Here is a 22,716-nt window from a genome sequence, read left to right as displayed (position 1 = left end):
TCACCGCCCCCCCAAGAGGGGACCACGTGTGTGTCCTCATCGCTCTTGATGAGGCTGATGCTCTGGGCGTGGGGAAGGAGCTGCAGGAAGACAGTGGGGCTCCCGGGTGGGCGTGTGCCTTGGCCTGTGCCTGGAGCTGGGAGCAGAGGGCATCGGTGCCGCAGAGGTGGGCTGCGTGTTTCCTAACCAGCGCTAGAGAGGGAGGGTGTCCACAGACCTCGGTGCATCAGCAAGTACTCTCGAGTTCTGCTTGCGGCCCCCGGAAGATTTCGAGGGCGAAGTCCAGACCCTAGGGTGAGTCAGGAAACTGCTCTGGCGGCGAGGTGAGCATCTGGGTGGGAACCACGCAGGTTCCCAGGGGACTTGGGAAAGCAGGTGCGTGGCATCTACTCAAAAAGGCACCAGCTTTCTTTTTAATACTGGATTTTTGGACAGGTGATGTCAACACATTTTTCTTAGCTCTTTACTTCAGTCTTAAAATGCTCCTCAGATCCTGCAGGAAGTATTCTGAATGTCTGCACTTTTGTAAGACCCCCTGCTCCCCAAGCCTTGGGCGGGCGAGGTCTAAAACCAGCCAGAAGTTCCCTGCTCTCGGGACCTCCAGGGACCCCTCGGCCCTTCCGTCAGGCCCTCACAGGGTTAGCTCGCCAGTGCTTCCGCATCTGCGTGGACCGCTGTCTGCTCTGGGCATCTCCTGTGTGTGGGATGACGGTCTGTGGGCTTCCGCGCTTTGCAAGTGGACGAGCCTTGGTCCTGAGGATGAGGGCGTCCTGCCCAGCCCAGTGTGCTGGCAGCGGCCTTGGCACAGGGGCCAAGGGCAAGTGCTGCCTGACCCCGTCTAGTCCGGCCTCCGCCCGGCGTCTCTCTCCTCGGAAAGAGAGAGTGGCTGCCTGGTCCAGCGGCTGAATCTTGGCGAATCCGGCTCAGAAGCAGAGCCCCCCACGTGGCGAGCAGCCACGCCAGCTCCTTCCAGACCTGCGACAGGGTTTATTACTGATGACTCCGTGAGGACCACGGCCTGAGCCTCCTTCTCAGGTGTCATGACTCATGTCGAGGTCGGCGGGTTTTCCTTTCTCAGCCGGTGTGGCCCTGCTCATTTCTTCAGAAGCCGCAGTAGCCCAAACATCCAGGGCCTGGCTGGAGCCGCAGGGGCGTCGACCCAGTGCGGGCCGGGTCAGGAGGAGGGCCCGCCGCGGGCGTGGGTGAGGGAAGGGGGGCTCCAGCTGCAAATGCCGACGGCTGGGTCTGCAGGATCCCCCTTCTGACCACGCAAGATGTTGGGCGTGCTGGCACCTCCCCAGCCGGTCACAGTGTTATCAGCCCTGCAGCCTGTGGTACCTGAGAGCCAGCCTTGCCTGCGGAGCGGTGGCCTGCCCTCCTGCCTTGGTGAGATTCGCACCGGGCTCTGGGTTCCCCGCTGTTCCCATTGCCTTCCAGGTTCACAACCAGGAAGGGAGCGGAGGGGGTCAAGCCAGGCTTTAGAGGGCGGTAGGCACTTGCATCATTTCTGCACGAAATACAAATGTCCACAGTCACGTTAGGAGATGGTGGGGTGTCTGTCCAGTGTCAGGCGCCCTGCTGGCCTCTGGGGTGACCCGGCCATCGCTGTCCAGCGGAGCTGCTGAGGAACGTGGCGGGACAGTCCAGTGCTGACTGTGGACAGTGGGACTGGCCTCAGGTACCACAGTAGCCAGCGGGGAAGCAAGCCCTGCACGGCCTTGTGACGGCGAGGACGTGAGCCCTGGGAGCCTCGGCGACATTAACGCAGGAGTGGGCGTCGCCCGGGAGGAGGAGTGGCGGCAGGGAGAGAGACACCTGGGCCGGGCCCTGGGGCCACCCCGCCCGTCCAGGGAATTGAAAATGTCCCCTGGGGCCGGAAAGGAAACCTGGGATGGACGGACGCTCTTCCACGCCTGGAGATGCCGCTGGTTCATCTGTGAGACTGGAGTCACTCCTGGGTGCAGCAAAAAGTGGATTAGATGGTGCTTGGAGAGGGGGGCAGGCATGATGACCCTCTGATGCGTTTTACAAATTAAAGAGGGTAAAGTTATTACCAGAACGGGTGGCAAGTATGGGGATTAACTGTGTTTCTTTTAGAGTAACATTTCCAGTAACAGAGTTTCAAACTGTGTTTGGAATCTGTAGGCACAGACAAGCAAACACATACAGATGTTACTGGGGAGGTCCCGTGTCTGTGTTATCGGTATTTTATATAAACATATTTGACCTTTGACCAACTTTGAAATTTCGATTGGGCCTCCCGTCTTCTCCGTGGGTTGCAGTTATCGCCGCAGTCAGATTGAAAGGGGTGGGTGCTCGTATGTTTGAGTGCATTTCTGCAAACTCAGGGGAAACACATATACCATGAAATCACCTTATCTTGTGATTTGAAGTTTTCTGAGCCCACTGAATTACCCATTTTATTAATTTAATCTTGACACACACAGTAATAAATATCACTTTGCAGAAGTAAGTGATGAGTCTCCACTTTCTCCTGATTTCACTCCTGATTCTCCTGATTTCACTCCTGATTCTCCTGAATCACTCCTGATTCTCCTGATTTCACTCCTGATTCTCCTGATTTCGCTCCTGATTCTCCTGATTTCACTCCTGATTCTCCTGAATCACTCCTGCGGGTGGCAGCAGCTTCCTGTGAGGTGCTCCTGAACGTCCAGCGTCTTTGTATTTTCTCCCCAGAGGAGAGAGTCTCCTGGTGGGTGCCCACTGGGCCTGACTTCTTGCCCCTCCTCTTCTTGTTAAATTCTGTTTGACAAGTTCCACTGTGCGCGGAGCTACTCCAGTCTGGCTGTTAAGAAGCTGTGGCCCAGGAACAGGAAAATCATGCTTTATTCTTTTGGTTTATTAAAATGAAAAAGGCATAAAGATGTGCTCTTAATAATTTCTTCATTATTTTATTAACATTTTCTACTGCCTCTGGTGGTGTTTGCTTTCAACCCCAAAGAAGAGGTGAAGACGTGTCTTGACTGTATGTGCGTTTAGATCACAGAGTGAGAAACCCCCAGGTGTCAGTGTAACTTAGGGTAGAATCTCAAGGCCGTGTTGCTCTGTCAGGGGATCTCTGCTGACCTGGAATCGGGAACCTTGGGGGTGCAAGGACTTGAGTCGTGAAGTGTTGCTGTCACCCCTGAAGAGTTGCTCGTCCATCTCCTCTGCTCTCAGCAGCATGGCGTTCCAGGTCACGGGGGCGGCCCCTGGACCAGGGCCGAGGTGGTTCAGTCTGGGTCTCGGGGTCTTTGTCTGAACTTTGACCTCCTCAGAGATGCCCCCCCGCCCCGAATCAGTTTTCACTCCAGGGCCCTTGCTTACAGCCCGAGGGTGTACAGGCCTGTCGAGGGTGCATGGGCTCCTTTTCTTTCCAGGGCTGTGGCTGAGTATGAACTCTGGGTGAACCCCTGTGCTGTGTATGCTTTGTCCAATTCATATTCATAAATTTCTCTCCACGTTTCGTAGTTGAGGGAAGTGAAATAATTTGTCTCAAGTCACTGATCTGTCCGGTTCAGAACCTTGTTGTCTAGGCTCTGTTTGATGTCAGGTGAGAGAAACAAAACTAGCTGAAACACAAACCTAAAAGAGACCCCCCAGATCAGGAGCATTTGTTGAGTGCAGAAGGTGTTCATGGAAACCGAGTGAGGAAGTAGCCGGCTGCTTGTTCCGCAGGACGGGGGGTGAGAGAGTGGCCTCCTGAAGGCCCACGGCAGGACAGGCGCTGGGAGAGGAGGCCGGGCTCAGGCAGGAAGCTGTGGAGGCAGCGAGCGGGGTCCAGGCGGGGGCCGGCGGCCGGGCCTGTGCGGGAGCTGCCGCCCTGGTCGCCGGGGAAGGGGTGGGTGGTAAAGGCCCTCAGGGTAAGCAGCCTGCCCCTGCAGGTCACGGGGGCCGCCTCGCCGATCCCCGTTTCAGCCACACGTCTCAGGAGCCTGGCCGTCCTCGGCCTCAGTACACAGCCTCCCCGCTTCGCCACTGGAACGGTTCTCCAGACTTTCTACGGAGAGGCTTCGCAGGGGAGTTGCACTTTTTCAAGCATGTAAAGAGCACAAATTTGGTTGAGTTCAGAAAAGTAAGTTCTGAGTACGTTCAGGGAAATACTGGCTACCACATAACTGGATAAATCTTACTTTGCAGTAGGGAGAATTGTGTAGGTAAAACGCTGTTTATTACAAACTCTTGCAGTTTGTGGTTCGTCACCTGCCAATCAGGAGGACGGATCAGACACCTGCAGCTTGTTTTGTGTCCCTGTTCGGCGCAGCGCCAAGCAGGCGTTTCCTGCAGAGGCGTGTTCTGGAGAGGCGAGCTTCGCGGAAGTTTGGATCAGGAAGTCCTCAGGCCTTCCGGACCAAGCTCTGCTTTACAGCCAGAGTCTCCAAAACCTCCGCGGCCACATCCAGCCTTCGCTCCAGCGTCCGTTGTTAGACGCTAGCATCAGGCATCACATTTATAGTCAGGAAATTTGACATTTAAAATCTTGGGGGGACAGTGCACTCTGAGCAAGTGACTTTTATGAAATTACTGTTTCTTATTGACACGGCGATGCCTTTTCACCTAGAAAGTTCAGAGGATACAAAGGATCAATAAGAAGGAGGTCTAGGTCACCCCAGTATTCTATTACTGTTTTTGTGTGTGTCCTGTCAGTATTTCTTTTCTTTGGTAGGTGCATGAGTATTCATAAAAAAGTGAAATCATCATGTACTTTGTGACTTTTAACCTGCATTTAAAATTTTATTACCTTGATTAGTTGAATTTTTACGTTAAGCTAAGAGGTAAAGCAAATATCCATCTCCTCCCTTTCAACAGTTGTTGATTTTTCCAAAGTGTGTTATCCTAGCATCAGCTTCAGAACTCCGGGGAATCCAAATGAGGTCTCGTTCAAAGGGACTTTGGTGGGTGTAGGGCTCCTCCAAGCGGGTGGTGGCCAGTGTGATTCTCAACCTGCCACGTTGCCCTCACCCCGGTTAGTCTATTCAAGTGAATCTCTCCGTGCTGAACGCATCCTCTGTCTGGAGTTTGGGCCTCACGCGCACTTACTATTGGGCCCTGGTTCTCAACCCGCTGCCCCGGAGAACTGCCTGGCAGCCTGACTCGTCGTCCGGGGCCTGGTCTAATCGACCTGCACGTCCCCATGAAAGCCCTCAGCGGACTCCCACGTCCAACCAGGATGGAGAAGGACTGCTCTAGCTCATACCCTGGGATGATTTTTTAAAATCGTACAAGAAAGGAACTCCCGTTTTTGTGTCACTGGCTTCTTTAGCTTAAGAGGTGGCTTCTTTGGACCTCTGTTAGTGGAGGCCCGCCGGCCCAGGCGCTGCACTCGGCCCTTTGCTGCTGCAGGCCCGTCCCTGTCACGTGTCTGGATGCGCTTTGCCTCACAGCACAGATCGTGAAAGGCACCACGGCGCCTTCGTGGGGCTTTGACCGAAACTCCTGAGCTGCCTCCAAACCGTCTAACCAGGAAGGGGCGGAAGTCCGTCCTGGCTGCCTCGGGACATCCTGAGATGCGGGAGGTGTGCAGGGGCAGAGTGCCAGGAGGTCCCCAGGGCCCACACGCTTGGAGAGCAGCACGAGGTCAGGAGGCCCTGAAGAACACAGCGGACCGGGAAGTAGCTGACCTCCGCGCCCTGGTACGGCTGAGCTGTGCCCCAAGGCCACGTGTTGAAGCCCGGCCCCCGGGCGCTGCAGAACGTGACGGTTACTTGCAACAGGGTTGTTGAAAATGTAATGCATTGAGATGAGTCATTAGGGTGGGCCCTACTCCCACATGACAGGTGTCCTTGTAAGAGGACGGTGGCCATGTGAGGACACGGAGGAGATAGCCGTCTACACGCCAAGGAGAGAGGCCCCAGGAGAGACCAGCCTCCAGGAGTGAGGAAGTGCGCTTCCACTCTTCTGAGCCGTCCGGTCTGAGGGACTTGGCTGTGGAAACTGAGACAGGTCCTATCTCCTTAGCTGGGCCTCAGCCGCTGCCCTATTTGGGGCTGTCGTCTGGCTTCTCCAGGGCTCAGAAGCTGCCCGCAGCTGCCTTTGGATCTCTGACTCCAGACTTGCACCTTTTCTCACCCACTAGCTCTCAGCTTCCCTGCCCCCGAAACCAAAAAACACAACTTTCCATTCGAGCGCCAGATGGAAAAACATGCTCATTTGGTCTTTGCCCAAAAGTAGCCTCTTTTTTTCTCCTGAAAATCAGTCCAGTCTGTCTTGAGTGACAAGAACAGGGAGAGCCTGTGAACTTTCCTTGGGAGTAAAAATAATGTCTTGACAAGGTTGCCACATCCGTGCTGGTTTGATGGGAGCTAGTTTTCAGGGTCTAATCTCAGAGTGTTTTTAAACATACGCATGCAGAGTCGCGTATTTTGGGAGGAAGGACAAGTAGCAGGTGAGGCAGCTGGGCCGGCCGTGGAGTCTCCCGCGGCGTGGGGTGTGCCTGCCTTGAGAAGACACGAGTGGGGAAGTCTGGCCTGCATCTCAAGTCACAAGCTGTGCCGAGACACCAGGAAGAGGCAGCAGCCGCCTGTGTCCTCACACATCCCTCGGGTCTGTCCGGTGAAGGACTGAGCCCCCATTATGGGAGCCCGAGCGGAGGACCAAGGATAATCCCTCCAAGGCTGGGCCTTGAGAAGCCCTAGCTCGGCTGTGCCAGTTTCCTGTTTGGTGCAGGCTCCCAATTCTCTTTTCTGCTCAATTGCTACAAACCCTGAAATTAACCCAGAATGTGCAGCCATCAAGAGGCAACGCCCGTGGCCTACCATAATTCCATGGAAAGGAGCATTTCCCCTTGCCTGTGTCCAGTGGCCTGGGATGCACGTAGCGCTTGGAACAGAGTGCCGTGTCTGCTTGGTGGACAGAGACGTGGGGTGGAAGGCGTAAATGCCCTCTTTCCACCTGGAGTTGTTTCTCTTCCTCAGATGGCGCCTCGTGCCAGCTCTGCACGTGCTGATGCATTCAGGGGGTTGAGGTGGACTGACGTGAATAGACGCCGTCACGATAACCTGCCGGGCGGCCAGTGGGGCGGAGGCCACACCTAGGTCATCGGGTGGCAGAGGAGCGTCTGGTTCCTGCTTGTCTGCAGTGACTGTGACGGTGGTCAGATGGGAAGGGAATTTGGAGGGGGGTTAACCATCGGCACTCCTAATCGAAGACCTGCCCACATGACCTGGAAGCTGCAGGAGGGAGCGTGGGGACTCGGCACTGTGTACCTCACAGCCGGCAACCACCACGCCGGCTGCGCTGTCAGGCTGGAGGGCCAGGCCACCAGCCCGCTGTGCCACAGGGGCTCTGTGCTGCAGGGAAGCCTTTAGGAGGGAGCTTCGTCCTTTGTTTTGCACAGTTTATCAGCTAACCTGAATCTGGCCGTGAGGGAGTAAGGTGTGTTGCAGGGGATGGCACTAACGATAGGCAGGCTTTTGTGAAGGACAGTTACTTGTTATCTCAGGAAGGACCCGGTGCCTTAATTATATCTGCAGTTACGAGATGTGAAAATTCTGACTGATGTTCGTGGACCTGCTTGCCAAATGTCGGTGCAAAGACACAAGTACCAGGGAAGCTCAGGCACATTGTTATTCCCCACCAGCCCCTCAGTTGTGCAGAGGGAGTGGTAGTTCAGTCCCATTAAAGAGAGATTAGAGTCATTACAGGACTGATTGGAAACTACTAATGGGATGTCTATCCACAAAGGACTCAACTAGATTCTATTTAATCACATGCAAAAATTGTCCAGGGCTGTTCAGTAGTAACTCAAGTCTGAGGACCCTGGGAGAATTGCAAGTTCAGTTGAGGGGTAAGTTTTATAAACACAAACGGGGGGTCGGGGATGGTGAAGCAGGAAGCACCCCAGTCTGTGTTCTGCCTGGGCAGCAGCTGCGCGGGCAGAGTCTCTCGGATGTAACTCTTTTGGAGCTCTGGAGTCTCTTGAAGGCTTGCACCTTCCAGGAGAAGCCTTGGACAGTCGTTGCGGTTAACTTTGGTCATTTTCAGCTCTTAGTGCAGCAGCAGCTGCCCGCCCCCCGCCCCCGCCCCCCGGCCCAGCCAAACGGCAGGTGTGTTCCCAGAGCAGCCGGGAACTGACTGTGGGAGGCAAGCGAGGCCTTGTCCTCCAAGTACTGGGAAGCTGTGCTCTGCTCGCGTCTGCTGCTTCTGGTCACAGAGGTGAGTACTAAGCCCATGGTGGCCTTTGCTGTCACACCTCCCCCATTGTCACATTACCCTCCCCCTCCGGCTGAAGTCACTTCCAGGGGATTTAAAAGGTCAGCATCCTTTCATTCACCCCTTCGTTTTTCACTTTTCCCCTTTTGGGAGCCAGATGTTAAAGACTAGGATATTAAAAACAACTGCATATGTGGGGAAAATTAGAAAGTGACTAGGTATGCCCAAGGAAAGGCTCAAAAAAGACCTAAGAAGACATTAAGTTTAGACCTCAGGCTGATCCTCAGCATAGAGCCAGCCCAACAATCAAAGTAACAATAACAAAACCCAGCAAACCCTGGGAAGGGGGAGAATTTGATTTCCAGACTCACCACATTATTAGATTCAAATGTCCAGTGTTCAACAACAAAAAATCACAAGGCATACAAAGAAGTGGGAAAGTGTGGCCCAGTTGAAGGAAAAAAAAACCCAACAGGATCTGTCCTGAAAAAAAGCCTAATGGCAAAGGTCTTTAAAACAACTGTCTTAAAGATACTTACAGAACTAAAGAAAGATGTGGGGAAAGTCAAGAAAACAATATGTGAGCAAAATGGAAATATTGATAAAAAACCTAAAAAGAAATCAAAAAGAAATTCTAGAAAAAATATGATCTATTGCTATTTGCAACAACATGGATGGACCTTAACGGTGTTGTGCTAAGTGAAGTAAGCCAGAAGGAGAAAGACTAGTGCTGTATGATCTCAGTAATATGTGGACTCTAAAAACAAACAAATAAATCAAACAAGAATGAATATGTAGATACAGAGAGCAGAGTAGTGGTTACCAGAGGGGAAGGGACACGGGGTAGGAGGGCAAAATGGGGGAAGGGGGTCAACTGTATGGGGATGGTTGTATGGTGGTGAGCATGTAGGGTGTACTGAAATAGAAACATACTGTTGTACACATGAAATTTATATAATGTTATAAACCACTGTTACCTCAATAAAAAAAAAAATTCTGGAGCTGAAAAGTACAGTAACTGAAATGAAAAATTAAGTAGAAGGATCCAAATGCAGATTTCAGTGGGCAGAAGAAAAGGTCAGTGAACTTGAAGATAGGACAACGGAAATCAAGTCTGAGGAACAAAAAGAAAAACGATTGAAGAAAAGTGAACAGAGACTAAGTGGATCAGATATGCCCTGTGGGATTCCCAGAAGAAGAGAGAGAGAAAGGGGCAGAGAGAATATTTGAAGAAATGCCGGCTGAAAACTTCCCAAATTTGTTGAAAGGCATGAATATAAACATCCAAGAAGTTCAGTGGACTCCAATAAGATGAACTCAAAGAGACTCACACCAGGACACATTATAATCAGACTTTCAGAAGCCAAAGACAAGGAGTAAATCTTGAAAGCAGCAAGAGAGAAGTGAATCATCACATACGATGACCTGAATAAGATTACCAGCAGATCTCTCATCAGAAATTTTGGAGGTCTGAAAGCAGGGGGCTGACATATTAAGTGCTAAAAGAAAAAAAATTAACCAAGAATCCTATATCCAGCAAAAACGTCCTTAAAAGTGAGGGATAAATCAAGACATTCCCAGATAAACAAAAGCTGAGGGAGCTCGTGACCACTAGACCTGCCCTTCAGGAAATGCCCAAGGGAGCCCTGCAGGTGAGATGAAAGGGCACCAAACAGTGCCTCCAAGCCAACGAGGAAATCTCAGTCAAGGTAAATACATGAGCTGTTACAAAAGCAAGTATTATTGTAACAGTGGGTTGTGGCTGCACTCTGTTTTCTCCATGATTTAAGAGACTAGTACATTTAAAGGAAAAAAAATTAGTGCGAAAGCCAGCCTTACTGTAGCTTTGGTTTGTAACTCCAAATCTCATTTTCTACATAATTTAGTGGACTGATGCATTTAAAATAATTATTATTTGTGTTTTGGGGCACACAGTATATAAGGACATAATTTTGTGACATCAACAACTGAAAGATGTGGAGATGGAGCTGTAAAGGAGCAGAATTTTTGTATGTTTATTGAAGTTAGGTGCTACGAGTTCAAATTAGAGTGTTATAACTGTAGGATGTTAAATGCAATCCACATAGTAAACACAAAAGAATTGCTATAGAACACACACAAAAGGAAATTAAGAAGGCTTTTAAATATTTCACTCAAAAAATCAGCCAAGCATAAAAGAAGACAGAAATGCAGGAAATGAGGGACAAAAAGCTATGGGGCATATAGAAAACAAAGAGCAAAATGATATAAGTAAGTCCCTTCTTGTAGTAATTGCTTTAAATGTAAATGGACTAAATGTTCCAATCAAAAGACAGAGATTGGCAGAATGGATAAAAGCACATGATCCCACTATGTGCTGTCTACAAGTGACTCACTTGAGATCCAGAGACACAAAGAGATGAAAGACAGAAGTGGTAAAAGACTGATGGCTGCTATAAAAAAGGAAACAAGTGTTGGCGAGGTTGTGAGGAAACTGGAGCCCTCGTGCACTGCTGGTGGGAATGTAAATTGGTGCAGCCACTGTGGAAAACAGCATGGAGTTTCCTCCAAAAACTAAAAATAGAACTACCATATTTATTTGAAGAAAACAAAAACACAAATTCAAAAAGATATCTGCATTCCCATGTTCATTGCAGCATTACTTACAATAGCTAAAATGTGGAAGCAACCCAGGTGTCCATCAATAAATGAATGGATGAACAAAATGTGGTCCATCTATACAATGGCCTATTATTCAACCTTAAAGAGGAAGGAAATTCTACAATATGATACATGGATGAACCTTGAAGGCATCGTGCTCAGTGAGATAAGCCAGTCACAAAAGGACAAATACCGTGAGGTCCCTGGGGGAGTCAAATTCACAGACACTGAAAGCAGATGGTGGGGGCTGGGGGCTGGGGAGGGGAATGGGGAGTGAGTGTTTAATGGGGACAGTTTCAGTTTATAAGATGAAGTTATGGAGGTGGACCTGGTGATGGCTGCACAACAATGTGAAGGTGCTTAATGCCACTGAGCTGTGCGCTTAAAGGTGGTTAAGATGGTAAATTTTTTATGTGTATTTTAACACAGTAAAAAAAAGAAAAACAACAACAGAATCAATGATGCCATTGTAAGGTGCTGAGATACTCAGGTTTTGAGGGCAGATTTCGATGAATTGTGAAGGTAACAAGCCGTTAGGGATGGAATGGGTTTATTCTGCTTGGTCTGATACAAGAATCATGACCGACAGGGCCTTAAATCTCAATAGTTTCGGGTGTCTGGTCATTCATGGCAAAGATGTATGGACAGACGGAGGAGGGGAGAGCATGAGTGAGGCCGCCTAATTGGTCCTACCGACCACAGTGACCCAGCTGGACGTGGTGACGGGGAGTGGCCATCAGTGCTCAGCCTTGCACGCTGTCCTCCTTTCCTAGAGGGTAAAGCCTTGTGCGGAGGCCCTTGAGGATTCCGGCAGAGGTGGTGGAAAGCCTTAACCAGGGGCGCCAGTCTGCTGTGCCTCCTGCCTGTAAAATGGGGCAACGAGACGGGCCTTCAGTGACGGCCCGAGGCTGCCCTGGCCCCGATTCCAGTCTTCCCGGAGGCGAAAGGGAGCAAGCCGGCTGCACACAGGTGCTCGCTGTACCCGAGCACAGCCGACGTCACACACGCGACACCGCAGGCTCGTGGACATGGTCAGCCGCTCTGGGTGCGACTCAGCCCTGGAAGGTAGGGCCGGGCTTTCCTAACTCACCCTTCCTGAGCAAGCTAAACTGGGCCTCGTTTCTCTCCTTTGAGACAGACATGGCGCGTCTACCTCACTGGGACTTTTCTGACTGGGCTGAGCGTGTGTGAAGAACTGAGGCACGGAGATCCACCCAGAAGGGGAGCTGTGGGGTCACACCCTTTGTTTAGGTCGAGGAGGTGGAGAGCCTGCCTCTGGCACAGCACGCGCCGCCCGCCGCTTCCCAGCTGCTTCTTGGTCAAACACGTTTGCTGTGGACGCCACACCCACCCATCCCTCCATCTCTGGCAGCGTCAGACCTTGAGCCCATGCACGGAGTCGTCACGTAGGATGTGGGGCTGCAGGGACAGTGGACCCTCCTCCAAGACTTACCTTTCCCGGGAGGGAGTAGCAGGGGCTGCCCAAGGCGAGTCAGCCTCAGGAGGAGTTGCACGACCCTAACCCTCTGCATCTGGGGCAGGGGTTTACTTTTATCGGAAAGTGTGGGCTGAGCCCCTACATACAGGATGTTGGGATGCAGTCACGCTGCAACATCGGTTTCTGGCGCTGTGGTGCGTGGACTCCTGAAGGACACTTAGATTCTCACTGATTCACACTCACCAGAGTGGAGGGTGTGGGCGCATTAGCACAGACCCCACAGCACAGCCGCCCGCTCCTGACCTTCCGGCTGGGTGCGCCTTCCCGCCTGAGCAAACGTGCACGGGCTGCACTGAGGCCCAAGCCTCCCTGGCAGGGAAAACCCGAGACAGCCCTGGGCGCCCGGGCCCTGAGCCTGCTGCCCTCCTGTCCTGACGTCAGTAAAGTCGTGGTGACCGCTCTCCGTGGTGGGCCTCTGGGATCCTCCCAAGCTTCCTGGTCTCCTGGCCGTTCACGGAGTGAGTGCTGACTCCGCCGACGTCCCCAGCTCCTCTCTGTCCCCAGCGCTGCGCCTTTCCCAAGCCCTGCTGGACGCCGACCAGATCCTCCTTTCTCAAGTGTCGCTGTCTTTACTGAAGGCGGGGACCAAGGCAGACATCCCGCAAGACGACTCGCACGTCCCAGTTCTTAAGCTCCCATGTCCATCCCTGTGCGGGGCGGGGTGTCTGCTGTCCCCCGGGTTCCATCACTGCAACCACTTGACTTTCTCATTGTCTGCCTCTCGGCCCCTTCAAGCCATGTCTTAGCTATTCTTTCCTCCTCTAAAATACATCAAGGTATATTACTAACTATACTTCTTCCACAGGATTTTGCTGTTGGCTGTTACGCCAACACTTCTCCCCCTACTCGTGACTTTCTAGTAGAATGCAATCCCATCTGTGACACGGGTACCAGGGACCCCCACCTTCACACACACCCCAGGGCTGAGCCCCTCCAGGTCACTGCCTTCACTCGGCCCTGTGAGGGTCCAGCTGCTTCCGTTGTGGTAGCAGAACGGGAAGTGAGTTCCTGGCTTATTTTCTCCTCTGTGGAGGGTTTAAAGACTTGTCATTGTAGAAGAATGGGAAGCAGCAGAGTGGAAACAACAAAGGAGGAATGAAGTCTCAGGTCTCACGCCCTCCTCTACCACACCGGGAAGGAGCCTGGCTCTGCCTGTCTTTGGTCCATGTTTCTGAACAACCGTCAGAACCTCACGAGTCCCAAGAACCCTCAGGCCACTTAGGATCATTGCTGCCAGCTGCACACCCGTCCCCGTGGAGGGTTTCCTGCTTTCCCTTTTTATTCCCTGTCTCTCTGGATGCAGAGAGCAGCCGTCACGATGACGCGTCTTTGGGTCAGCAGGGGCTGGAGCAGGACACAGGGGCACTTTGGAGGAAATCCAGTTTGACTGCTTGCTCAGCTTTTACTCACAGAGTGAGAATACCCCAGATCCAGGGTATTTTTCACAGCGTCTGGGGAGGGAAGGAGAGGGATGGGGGTTATTGGTTGGTGTTTGAGGAGCTCACCCAGAGCCAGACTGCCCCCGGAGACCTGTCCCGGCTGGCGTGGCCAGTGTGGCTGGTATGGCCGGCATGGCACAGGCAGTGCCTGTGTGTGTGTCCAGGACACTGTGGCGTGAAGCTCCATGGAACTTAAAGCCCGACCCTGATCAGGTGCTTCAGGGGTTATGAACAAACGCATCCCACCTGCATTTGTGGCTGGAGGGGTGGCCACCAAGTCTTCTGGCTCCTGAGGTGAGTCTCAGCTGCTGGAGAGATGCAGCCCACAGTGCAGACTGGGAGCTCACGGGGACGGTGACTTCCGACCATTCTTCACTTTGGTCTTAATTGAAACCAGAGACCAGAGGTTAACGCAGTTCCTTTGTTTTTATCGGCTTTGCATCGACCTGACCCCTGCAACATTATGATGTCAAGATGGCTTTGAATACCAGAGAAATTGACTTGAGTGATTATAAAGTGATCCCATTGATTTTTTTTTTTTTAATAATTTTATTTTTTTGGCTGTGTTGGGTCTTCGTTTCTGTGCGAGGATTTTCTCTAGTTGCAGCAAGCGGGGGCCACTCTTCATCGTGGTGCGCGGGCCTCTCACTGTCGCGGCCTCTCTTGTTGCGGAGCACAGGCTCCAGACGCGCAGGCTCAGTAGTTGTGGCTCACGGGCCCAGTTGCTCCGCGGCATGTGGGATCTTCCCAGACCAGGGCTCGAACCCGTGTCCCCGGCATTAGCAGGCAGATTCTTAACCACTGCGCCACCAGGGAAGCTCTGATCCCATTGATTTTTATGGGTCTTATTTTGCTGTGGTGATAAAAGAGATCTTTCTGTCAGGTTTTGAGGAGCTATATGCCTGATAAAGCATACAGCAATACAGAAACAACAACAAAAATCTGCCCAAGCCCCAAGTGCGGAGATAATAGGAAAGCATGAATTTTGGTTACAGATGCCTGCTCCGTCCATGCAAGTAGTGCCTGGATTCTTGCTCCTATTAAAAATGTGATTGGATGGATCCAGACGTAATCAAGACATTGCTTTCAAAAGAAATATTTATCAGTTAAGCTTTTCCTTTGGGCAAAATTCATGAAATTTATGGGGTCAACATTAAGCTTGGTTGTGTTAAGTAGAATGGCTAAGATTAAGTTTCAGTCTATCAGAAAGGGCAGTGGATACATTTTTAGAATTTCTTTCCTGTTTGGACTTTATTTCTTGGATTATTTACATAAAAGCATCTATCATATATAAAAGGTATTTATTTACTCTAGTTAACCCCCAATATGAAAGGGAGTACAGGAGCCATGTAGATATAGTGGAAGTGTTTCAATCAGAGCAGATTTTTTATATCCAGGTAGTTTGACAAAAACCACCTAGAGACACTTGCCTGGCAGGGCTCATGCTCCGGCCCCAGCCCCTTCAAGGGCGTGACCCCATCTGCGATCCTTTGGGACTGAACATGCAGGGGACTAATAAGCCCTGCTCCCCGCCCCTCTTGCTGTAGGAGCCCCAACCAATGGCCAACGGAGGGGGTACCCCAGCTACCCCCTCCTTGGGTGGGATGATTCTGAGGCGTGTGGTCACTTTAGTGCCCAGAGTTTCCCCGTGGGGTTAAGCTCCAGGCACCCACAGTGATAACTGGCTTGACAGTGCCTCTGTTGTTGGAAGCCTGCCTTTCCTTGTCTCGCTGTTCCAGTACCAGTATTTCTTATTTCGGAGTCTGCTTCTGGGGGAACAGAAACAAGGACAAAATTTGCCCAATGAAACAGCTCAGTGGGGTTGCTTGTACTGACACCACCGTCAGCAACTCCAGGTGCACACAGCTCCCAGTCAGCTGCCTATTGCCTCGTTATTAAACATGAGCAGGCAGTCCGGAATCACCGGACACTTACAGAAAACCCATAAGAAAGGACCGGAGTCCAAACAAACACATGGAAGAAGACGATATATAAACAGAGGCTGAAGACTAAGCAAACACATGGGACATCTACAACTCCAGGAAAAATGAAAAGGAGTGATAGAAAGGGATACGAATCACGGTATACGTGGCCTAGCTGGGAATAGCATTTACAAAGTGATAATATTGCAATTATAATATAATATTGACCTAATGAAAATTACATATAACTGAAGTGGGACAGTGGGGTGTGTGTGTGTGTGTGTGAGAGAGAGAGAGAAAGGGAAAGGGAGAGAGGGAGGGGGAGAGAGAGAGAGAGAATGTTGGAAGCAGTGCTGTGTGATAGAGAAGGCAGGCCCCGTCTCCCATAATAGCGAGTCAACAGGTAACCCTAAATCTGAAAAAAGGAGAAAGAGGAACGTGAATGTGACATTCAGAGATACGGAGATGGAAACCAGAAGAGTAAGTTAATTGTTGAAAGCGCTTGACTCTGAGGGGTAGGAGGAAGGTGAGGAGTAAGAGAATTGGAGATGTGCTGGTTTTCCTAACAAGACTTAGACTTTTCAAACTACACTGTGTATGGTGTTAAAAAATAAATCCTCAGGTAAGAGACGAGAGTTAGCCTTTACAACCGCAGCAACAAAAACCCAAATACAGTTTATATATTTCTTCTGCTCTTTGTTCCAGCAAATGTGTTGATCAACCTCTGCCATCACTAGGGATAGATGGGTGGACGTCATGGACCTGACCTTCCACCCGGGGCTGAGCGGTGTGGGCTGCAGAGCCAGCTGGCCGCTTAGGAGATGGGCAGCCAGTCCTCGGTGCCCAGCCTTGGAAGGCTGTTTGGGGGAAGGACAACATAGTGACGGGACATTTCCTACTCCAGATGGGAGAATAATATCTAGCATTTATTGGGCACTGTCAGTTTTTCTGTCACACTAGTTCTGGAAACATGCAGTCAGTACACGGGGGACACTTTGAGTGGAATGCGCTGGCTTATGGACGATGAATGACGTTTTGTACTGTGGTCGGACATTTCCAGACAGGTTTATGAGTTTGACTGCTTCCCTCAGGACCACGGGAATATATAAAAGTGTCCGCACTGAAGCATCTCTGTAGCGTCTTGAGCCCCCTGACCTGAAAGTGAGGCCTCATTTCCCTTTGCAGTCCTCAGCCCAGGCTTCAGTGAGTGGCCGTCCTCTGCCCCACCCCCATCAGCACCACGTGCACTGGCCACTTCACGTTTGCAGGCCCTTTGCGCCATCTGCCCTCCAGGCGGCACCATCCTGTTGCTGAATTTCCAAGGGCGCTTCGTTTGGTCTGCTTTGCATGTTTGTCTATATATTCAAGTAGTTGCTCTTATTCTGTGGTTATACTTTTATTCTATATTTGTTTCTTGTTCCTTTTTGGTTGAAATACCTCAAGAGGCCTTCCTTCTCTTGAGGGTGGAGGAACGCAGCCCGGATAGAGGCTCAGCGGTATGGCAGCTGGTTCATTGGTGTCAGGACTGAGGCCCTACCCCGAGCTCTGGGATTCTGAGACCAGCGTCGTGATTTCATTCCGGTCTCTTCCCCTAAAGTCTACTTCTGGGAGGCCCGGGTGCGAATTGCTGGAAGGATGTGAGGGGCTCAGATGGTGTGGCCCGTGGGCCCCCAGCTCTCTGGGGCAGCGCCCTGTTTCATCCCTCATTTGAAGCAGGGACACAACGAGCTGTTTCTCTGGGAAGGAGGGCGAGGGTGCTGGGACGTCAGAGACGCCGGGGCTGCAGGACCAGCCTGGACCCGGGTGCCAGCCCTCAGCATCCAACCTCACTGCCCCAGCAGTGCTCCGAGGGCAGGTCCAGGAGGGGTCCTGCCGCTGACCGTCCTTACGTCATGGGGGCACTAGTGGGCGCCTGTCCAGTTCCGGGAGGTCTGGAGGGAGGATCCCGGCAGCCCCTGTTAGTAGGATCAGCTCAGAGCGGGGTTTTCTGCAGGGCCCAGGTCCAGTCCTGACCCCGCCTCTAGAAGTGGAGCCCATGTCTCTGGCCTAGGACTCAGGCAGTGAGTCTCTCTAAACCTCGTTGGGCTTGGGAATAATGCAGGGAAGGGAAAAAGCAGAAGTCTGAGTTTCAGAGTGCAGGCAGGGTGTGGGCCAGGGAGGGGAGCCCAGAGCAGGAGGCTTTTCGGGATCAGCCAGGAGACTGGAGCCCCTTCGGTGGAACGGGGTGTGTCCAGGGGAGGCGTGCTGAAATTCTTCCCAAAGCTGTCTCGGCTGCCTGTATGTCACCCTTTTCTCGGGGTTTCAGCTCTTTGGGGGCTGTTTCTGGGCTCCCGCCGTGTTGTTTTGGGCGCTGCTGCCGAGCTGGCTGGCTTTGGAGGCTGGGTGTTCTTTCCCGACGTCTGCGGCTGGAGGGCGAGGACAGGGGACGACCCGCGTGCAGGTCTCACCCTTTTGGTGCCCATTCTGAAGGACTTTTGGTTTCAGGCCATGCTGCATGTTTGAAAGTAAAAATATACATAGTAGCCATTACCCCACACAGTACTTTCATTCTGTGTTTCAAATAGCTTCTTTTTTTGGTGGAAATGCTCAAAAGGCCTTTGATACTGACAGTAAGGGAAGCAGCCCCAGTGGGGTACAGCATCTCCCCTGGAAGAGGGGCCCTCAGGCCTGTGGGCCTGGTGACCTGCCCCATGGCCCTGAGCAGTGTCCCCAGGCTGTCCCCAGAGCAGTGTCCCCAGGCTGTCCCCAGAGCGATCTAGCGGCAGCATTTGACCTCCTCTTCTGCCTGAGAACTCGGGTCGCCAGGTCACGGTGTGGGGAGGCCGAGGCCAGCCTGAGTGTGAAGAGCACCTGGGAGGGAACGGCCCCCCACCTGCTCACCCTGGACTCACTGGAGCCACCTGGGTGGCTTGAAACTGTCCCGTCCTGGGCTGTTCGCCAGAGGGTCTGGGTGGTCTGGGTGGTCTGGGTGGGCCCCTGACGGAGACCTGCCTTCACCCCTGCGCAAGCCCGGAGGGAGGAGCTGAATTCCCTTCTCCCTGCAGCCCTGAGGAACTAGCCCGCGCCTCCCTCACCTGCCCTCCCCGCTCTGGAGGGAGGGCAATGAGGGGCAGGTTCACCTGGCCCCGGGGGCGGCTCCCCACACCTCCCTTCCCAGGTGAGAGGCTGTGCCCAGGGTGTGGGTTAAGGCCTCTCTTGGATGCCATCTTGTGACCGCTTTGTGGTATTGCAACCTTCCCACCGGAGCCAGGATCCCCCCAAAATGGGTAGAATTAATTCCACCCTAGCACCTGGAAGGGGGAGTGGAAATCAAGGACGACCACCCAGATGAAAACAGAGGCTGCTTACCTGGAGCCGGCTGCAGCAGGCGGGGGCGGGGATGCTTCCTGGGGGCAAAGGGGAGGTGGCAGGTCTGGGGGCTGCAGGGAGGCGAGCCGGGAGCCGCGTCCCACGTGACGTTAGGGGAACCAGGGCTTCCTCCGGGGTCCCGACCGAGTGGGACCCAGTCCCGGCTGCTCCGGCCGCGTCCCCGAGCCCGTGCAGCCTGCCCGAGGGCTGTGCTTGATGCCGAGGCTTCGGGTCGCAGAGAGCTGGGGGAGGAGCCGCCCCCAGCACCCGTCTGCTGTGTCCTCTACAGCCTTCATTGCTCTTCCTCGAGAATTGGAAGGTTTGACATTTACTTTTCTCCTCCAGTAGGAAAGTTTCTCTGTTCGCTCAGCTCACCTCTGTGTCTCACCCCCTCCCTCTGCTTTGGGGGCCCGCAGCAGGTGGTGGGCGGCACCTCTGGGGCAGGGGCGCAGGTCCCGAGCAGCCCCGCTCCCAGCTCAGCGCCGTCCCGGAGGCAGCGACCCGACGACCTCGCCCCCCAGGGCCTTTGCCCGCAGGGCCCCCTGCCGCTCTCAACGGGGCGGGCTTTCACCTGGAAGATTCCTCCCTGCCTCTCGGCCTGACCCTAACCCTGCTGGCCCCCCCAGAGCCATCACTCCCCGCGTCCTGGGGGAAGGAGGACGGTGGCGTTTGATGGTTGGGGATGTGTGGGGAGAAGGGAGGCTGTGGGAGGCGCCTCGTACCTTTCCCAAGAAGCCAGTACGTGACGTGCCGTCGTGAGGCGCTTCGCTGCCGCGCGTTGCACTTACACATCACAGCTCCATCTTTACGAGTATTAGGTAATTAAGTTAGAGTGAACACCCTTAGAGTAGTTACACCGTTGGGAAGGCTCGCCCAGGAAGCCATGAGAAGTTGCTTTGAAAAACAAGAGGCTTTACCTGATGAAAATTACATTTGAAAAATTTCAATTCCAAGGTGCAAATTCGCCAAAGTAAGAAGCCCACAGCCGCGTCAAATCCCTAGCAGGCTTCCAGGCCGGAGGCCCGCACGTTGTCTCACAGAAACGCTTCAGTCCCCGAACTGTGCCCTGACCATCGTCTTTCCGCCGCGTTGTCCCCGCCAGGCGGGGACGGGTGGTCCGGGTGGTCCGGGTGGGCCCGTGATGGGCGTCTGCTGAGGGCAGATCTGCAGGCGTGCTCGTGGCATGGGTTCCCCCAGGTGCCCCTGGTGGGCGTGTCTGAGAAGCCAGGCTGCCCCGTGGTTTCCCAGGTGGGAGCTGGGGCGTGTGCTGAGTCCACGCGACCTTCTGAATTTAGAACCACACTAGGTGTCTTGGGTGTTTGCAGGGTTTTCAAAGGCAGGTGTTTGGGCTAAAAGAAGCCACGGGGTGGGGCAGGGGCCGTGGCTGTGGTCGAGCTCTCGTGAGGGGCGTCCGCCAGCTCCCTGTGCCCCTCCTGCCCCTGGCTGCTTTCTGGCCCAAGTCACAGTAGGACCACGGTCCCCTGTCGAGCGCAGGGGCCCTGTGAGGACTGGTCCCCGCCGCTTTTCCGGGGACCCTGGGGGTGGGGAGAGGGAGGCAGTATTGTGGAGGTTGCCCAGTGACCCTTTCCCTCCTGGCGGGCAGGGACCTCTGCACCACTTCAGGGGGGACAGGAAGGTCAGAAAGGTTGCCCTCCGTGTCCTTATCACTCTTTCCCCTAACGGAAGACTTACGTCCCAAATTCCATCCAAGGGGCTGCATGGGGCGACACCCCCAGGTGCGAGGGGAGACCTGGGAACGTGACACAAAGCCAGGGCGGAGGCCCAGTTTGCAGGTCCAGCTGGAGGGGAGTCTTGAGGCAGGCGGGGGGGGGGTCGGTAAGGAGCGGGCGGCAGGGTCTCCAGCTCGGCTTCATGCCCTGGCAGCTCACGAGGCACCTGAGTCTCCTCCGTTTCGGCGTCGTTGCGACGTGATGGGGTCCCGGCGCCTGAGTCAGCTTGACCGCAGCATGGGTGCGCCTGGGCTGCTGGGTGGGTGCTGGGGCAGTCCCTCCCCACACAGGCTGTGCCCTGGTTCCCTGATCAGCTGGGAGTGTGTGTCCCTGAGCCGACAGCCCTGACCTGGCCCTCCTCACATCAGGAGCAGCGTCCACTGGAGCTGTTACCACCGGGATGACCCCGCTTTCCACCCTCCTCCTGCCAGCTGAGCTGACGGGCTGACAGATTAGTTCTTTTTGCCCATTCTTTCAGCCACTCTTTCCAAGGTGAGCCTTGCCTCCTTTCTGCCTCAGCTTCCTGGGTTCACATCCCTTGGTGGTCCCACCAGAGTGCCCCCTGCGTGGCCCCCAGTGTCTGTCCCCCAGGCCTCTCCCCGTGGGTGCCCCAGCCAGGCTGGTGCCCTTGGTTGAAGGCCAGCCCTGTCCACACCAACCCCCTGTCCCTGGGGTGCGGCCCCTCCCTGGCCCCTTACAACCCACCAACCCCGGTGCTGCACTGTCCCCGAGATGCCTTCCTGCACCCAACCCGGCTCTCGGAATGGCCCCCCACTAAAATCCCCGTAGCTGCCCAGGTGGGCTTCGCCATCTGTCTGTCCGGAGCCCGTCCCGGGCGGGTCTTAGCTCACCGGCAGGGCTCTGTCAGCCCTGGGAGCTAATGCCTGGGAACCCACTCTGGCAGGAGAGGTTGTCTGAAGATGTCCCTGGTTTATGGGGCTGGCTTTGCCTGGGGTGCGGCTCCTCGCCCCTTACTGACCGCTGGGGCTCCCGGTCCAGCGCTGGGAAGCCCACCCTCACGGAGAGGCCTCCCTTCCACCCGCACCCACCTGGCCTCCGCTCATTGCACCCCGGGACTCTCGCCCCTCATGGGGGGGTCTCAGGGGGCATCAGCACCAGCCATGGGTATCAGAAGGTCCCTTTTCCTGTGGGGTGGTTAGATGTTTCTCATCATACAATGAGCCGTCTTATCCCCTAGCCTGGTGATTATTGCTCCAGGAAGAGCAGGGGGCACCCTGCTGTGGGTGGAGGTCCTCCCCAGAGCTGGGCCACCTCCTGATGGGGCCCAACAGGCAGAGTCCCAGAGGAGGGGCTTTGGCTCAGAGACTGGAGCAGGACCTGGATTTCAGGAGTGGTAAGGACTGGCCAGGAGAGGGCGCTTCTTCCGAAATCGGAGGCTCTGCCAGAGCAGCACCTGTCCAGAAAGCTGCAGAAGCAGACGTTGAAGCCTGGGTGTCCCTGTGTCCTTAAAGGAGGAGCAGCCATGGCTTAGGGCCTTTGGAATAAGAAGTGTTTGTTTTGGCTTGTAATTGGCAGTTTTACATTTGAGCTTTGCAGTGTAGCAGCTGCGTTCAACCCTTATAGGCGGGAGTAGCAAGCTAGCCTGTGGTTGGAATATTGCAACCCCACACACTTTGGGGATGTGCTCAGTGGTTTGCGGCACAAACACTGAGACCTGCGGGAAGCCTACGGTGTAGACAGCGAGGGGACACCGCGGTTTTCCAGCTGCCTTTCCTCCTGTCTTTTGCAGTCTCCTCTTCCTTTTGCTCGGACGTTAGTACAAGTACGCTGCACTTGGTGAGGGGGAGGAGCAGAGCAGGTGTGGGCGTGGGGAGATGGGACAGGCACGCCGGGAGGAAGGAAGGAGCGTGAATCTGTAGCCGCAGAGGCCCCAGGGCAGTGCCCGGCGGAGGGAGTGACGCACAGCCCTGAGGACGCTCCGCTCAGCCCGGTTCCCCGCGTGAAACGAGGCTGTCAGTGCCCAGGCT

At 54.0% G+C, this 22,716-nt stretch overlaps 1 protein-coding gene and 1 long non-coding RNA gene across 3 annotated transcripts in view; one reads left to right on the top strand and one right to left on the bottom strand.

Moving 5' to 3' along the window:
- The window catches only part of PTPRN2 (protein tyrosine phosphatase receptor type N2), a 708,877-nt gene that overhangs the window by 118,332 nt on the left and 567,829 nt on the right, over positions 1 to 22,716 (top strand). The gene's annotated exons all lie outside the window — the stretch shown is intronic.
- LOC309631934 lies at positions 8,096 to 21,123 on the bottom strand. The gene is made up of 3 exons (XR_014246650.1): positions 18,999 to 21,123; positions 12,245 to 18,140; positions 8,096 to 11,654 (listed from the first exon to the last, which is right to left on the bottom strand). It is a non-coding gene; the product is annotated as an uncharacterized lncRNA (long non-coding RNA).

The sequence above is a fragment of the Balaenoptera borealis genome (assembly GCF_965194805.1).
Source record: "Balaenoptera borealis genome assembly, chromosome: 7".
NCBI classification, from domain to species: domain Eukaryota; kingdom Metazoa; phylum Chordata; class Mammalia; order Artiodactyla; family Balaenopteridae; genus Balaenoptera; species Balaenoptera borealis.
The sequence above is the reverse complement of the archived record's forward strand: the minus strand, read 5'-3'. Positions and strand labels throughout refer to the sequence as shown.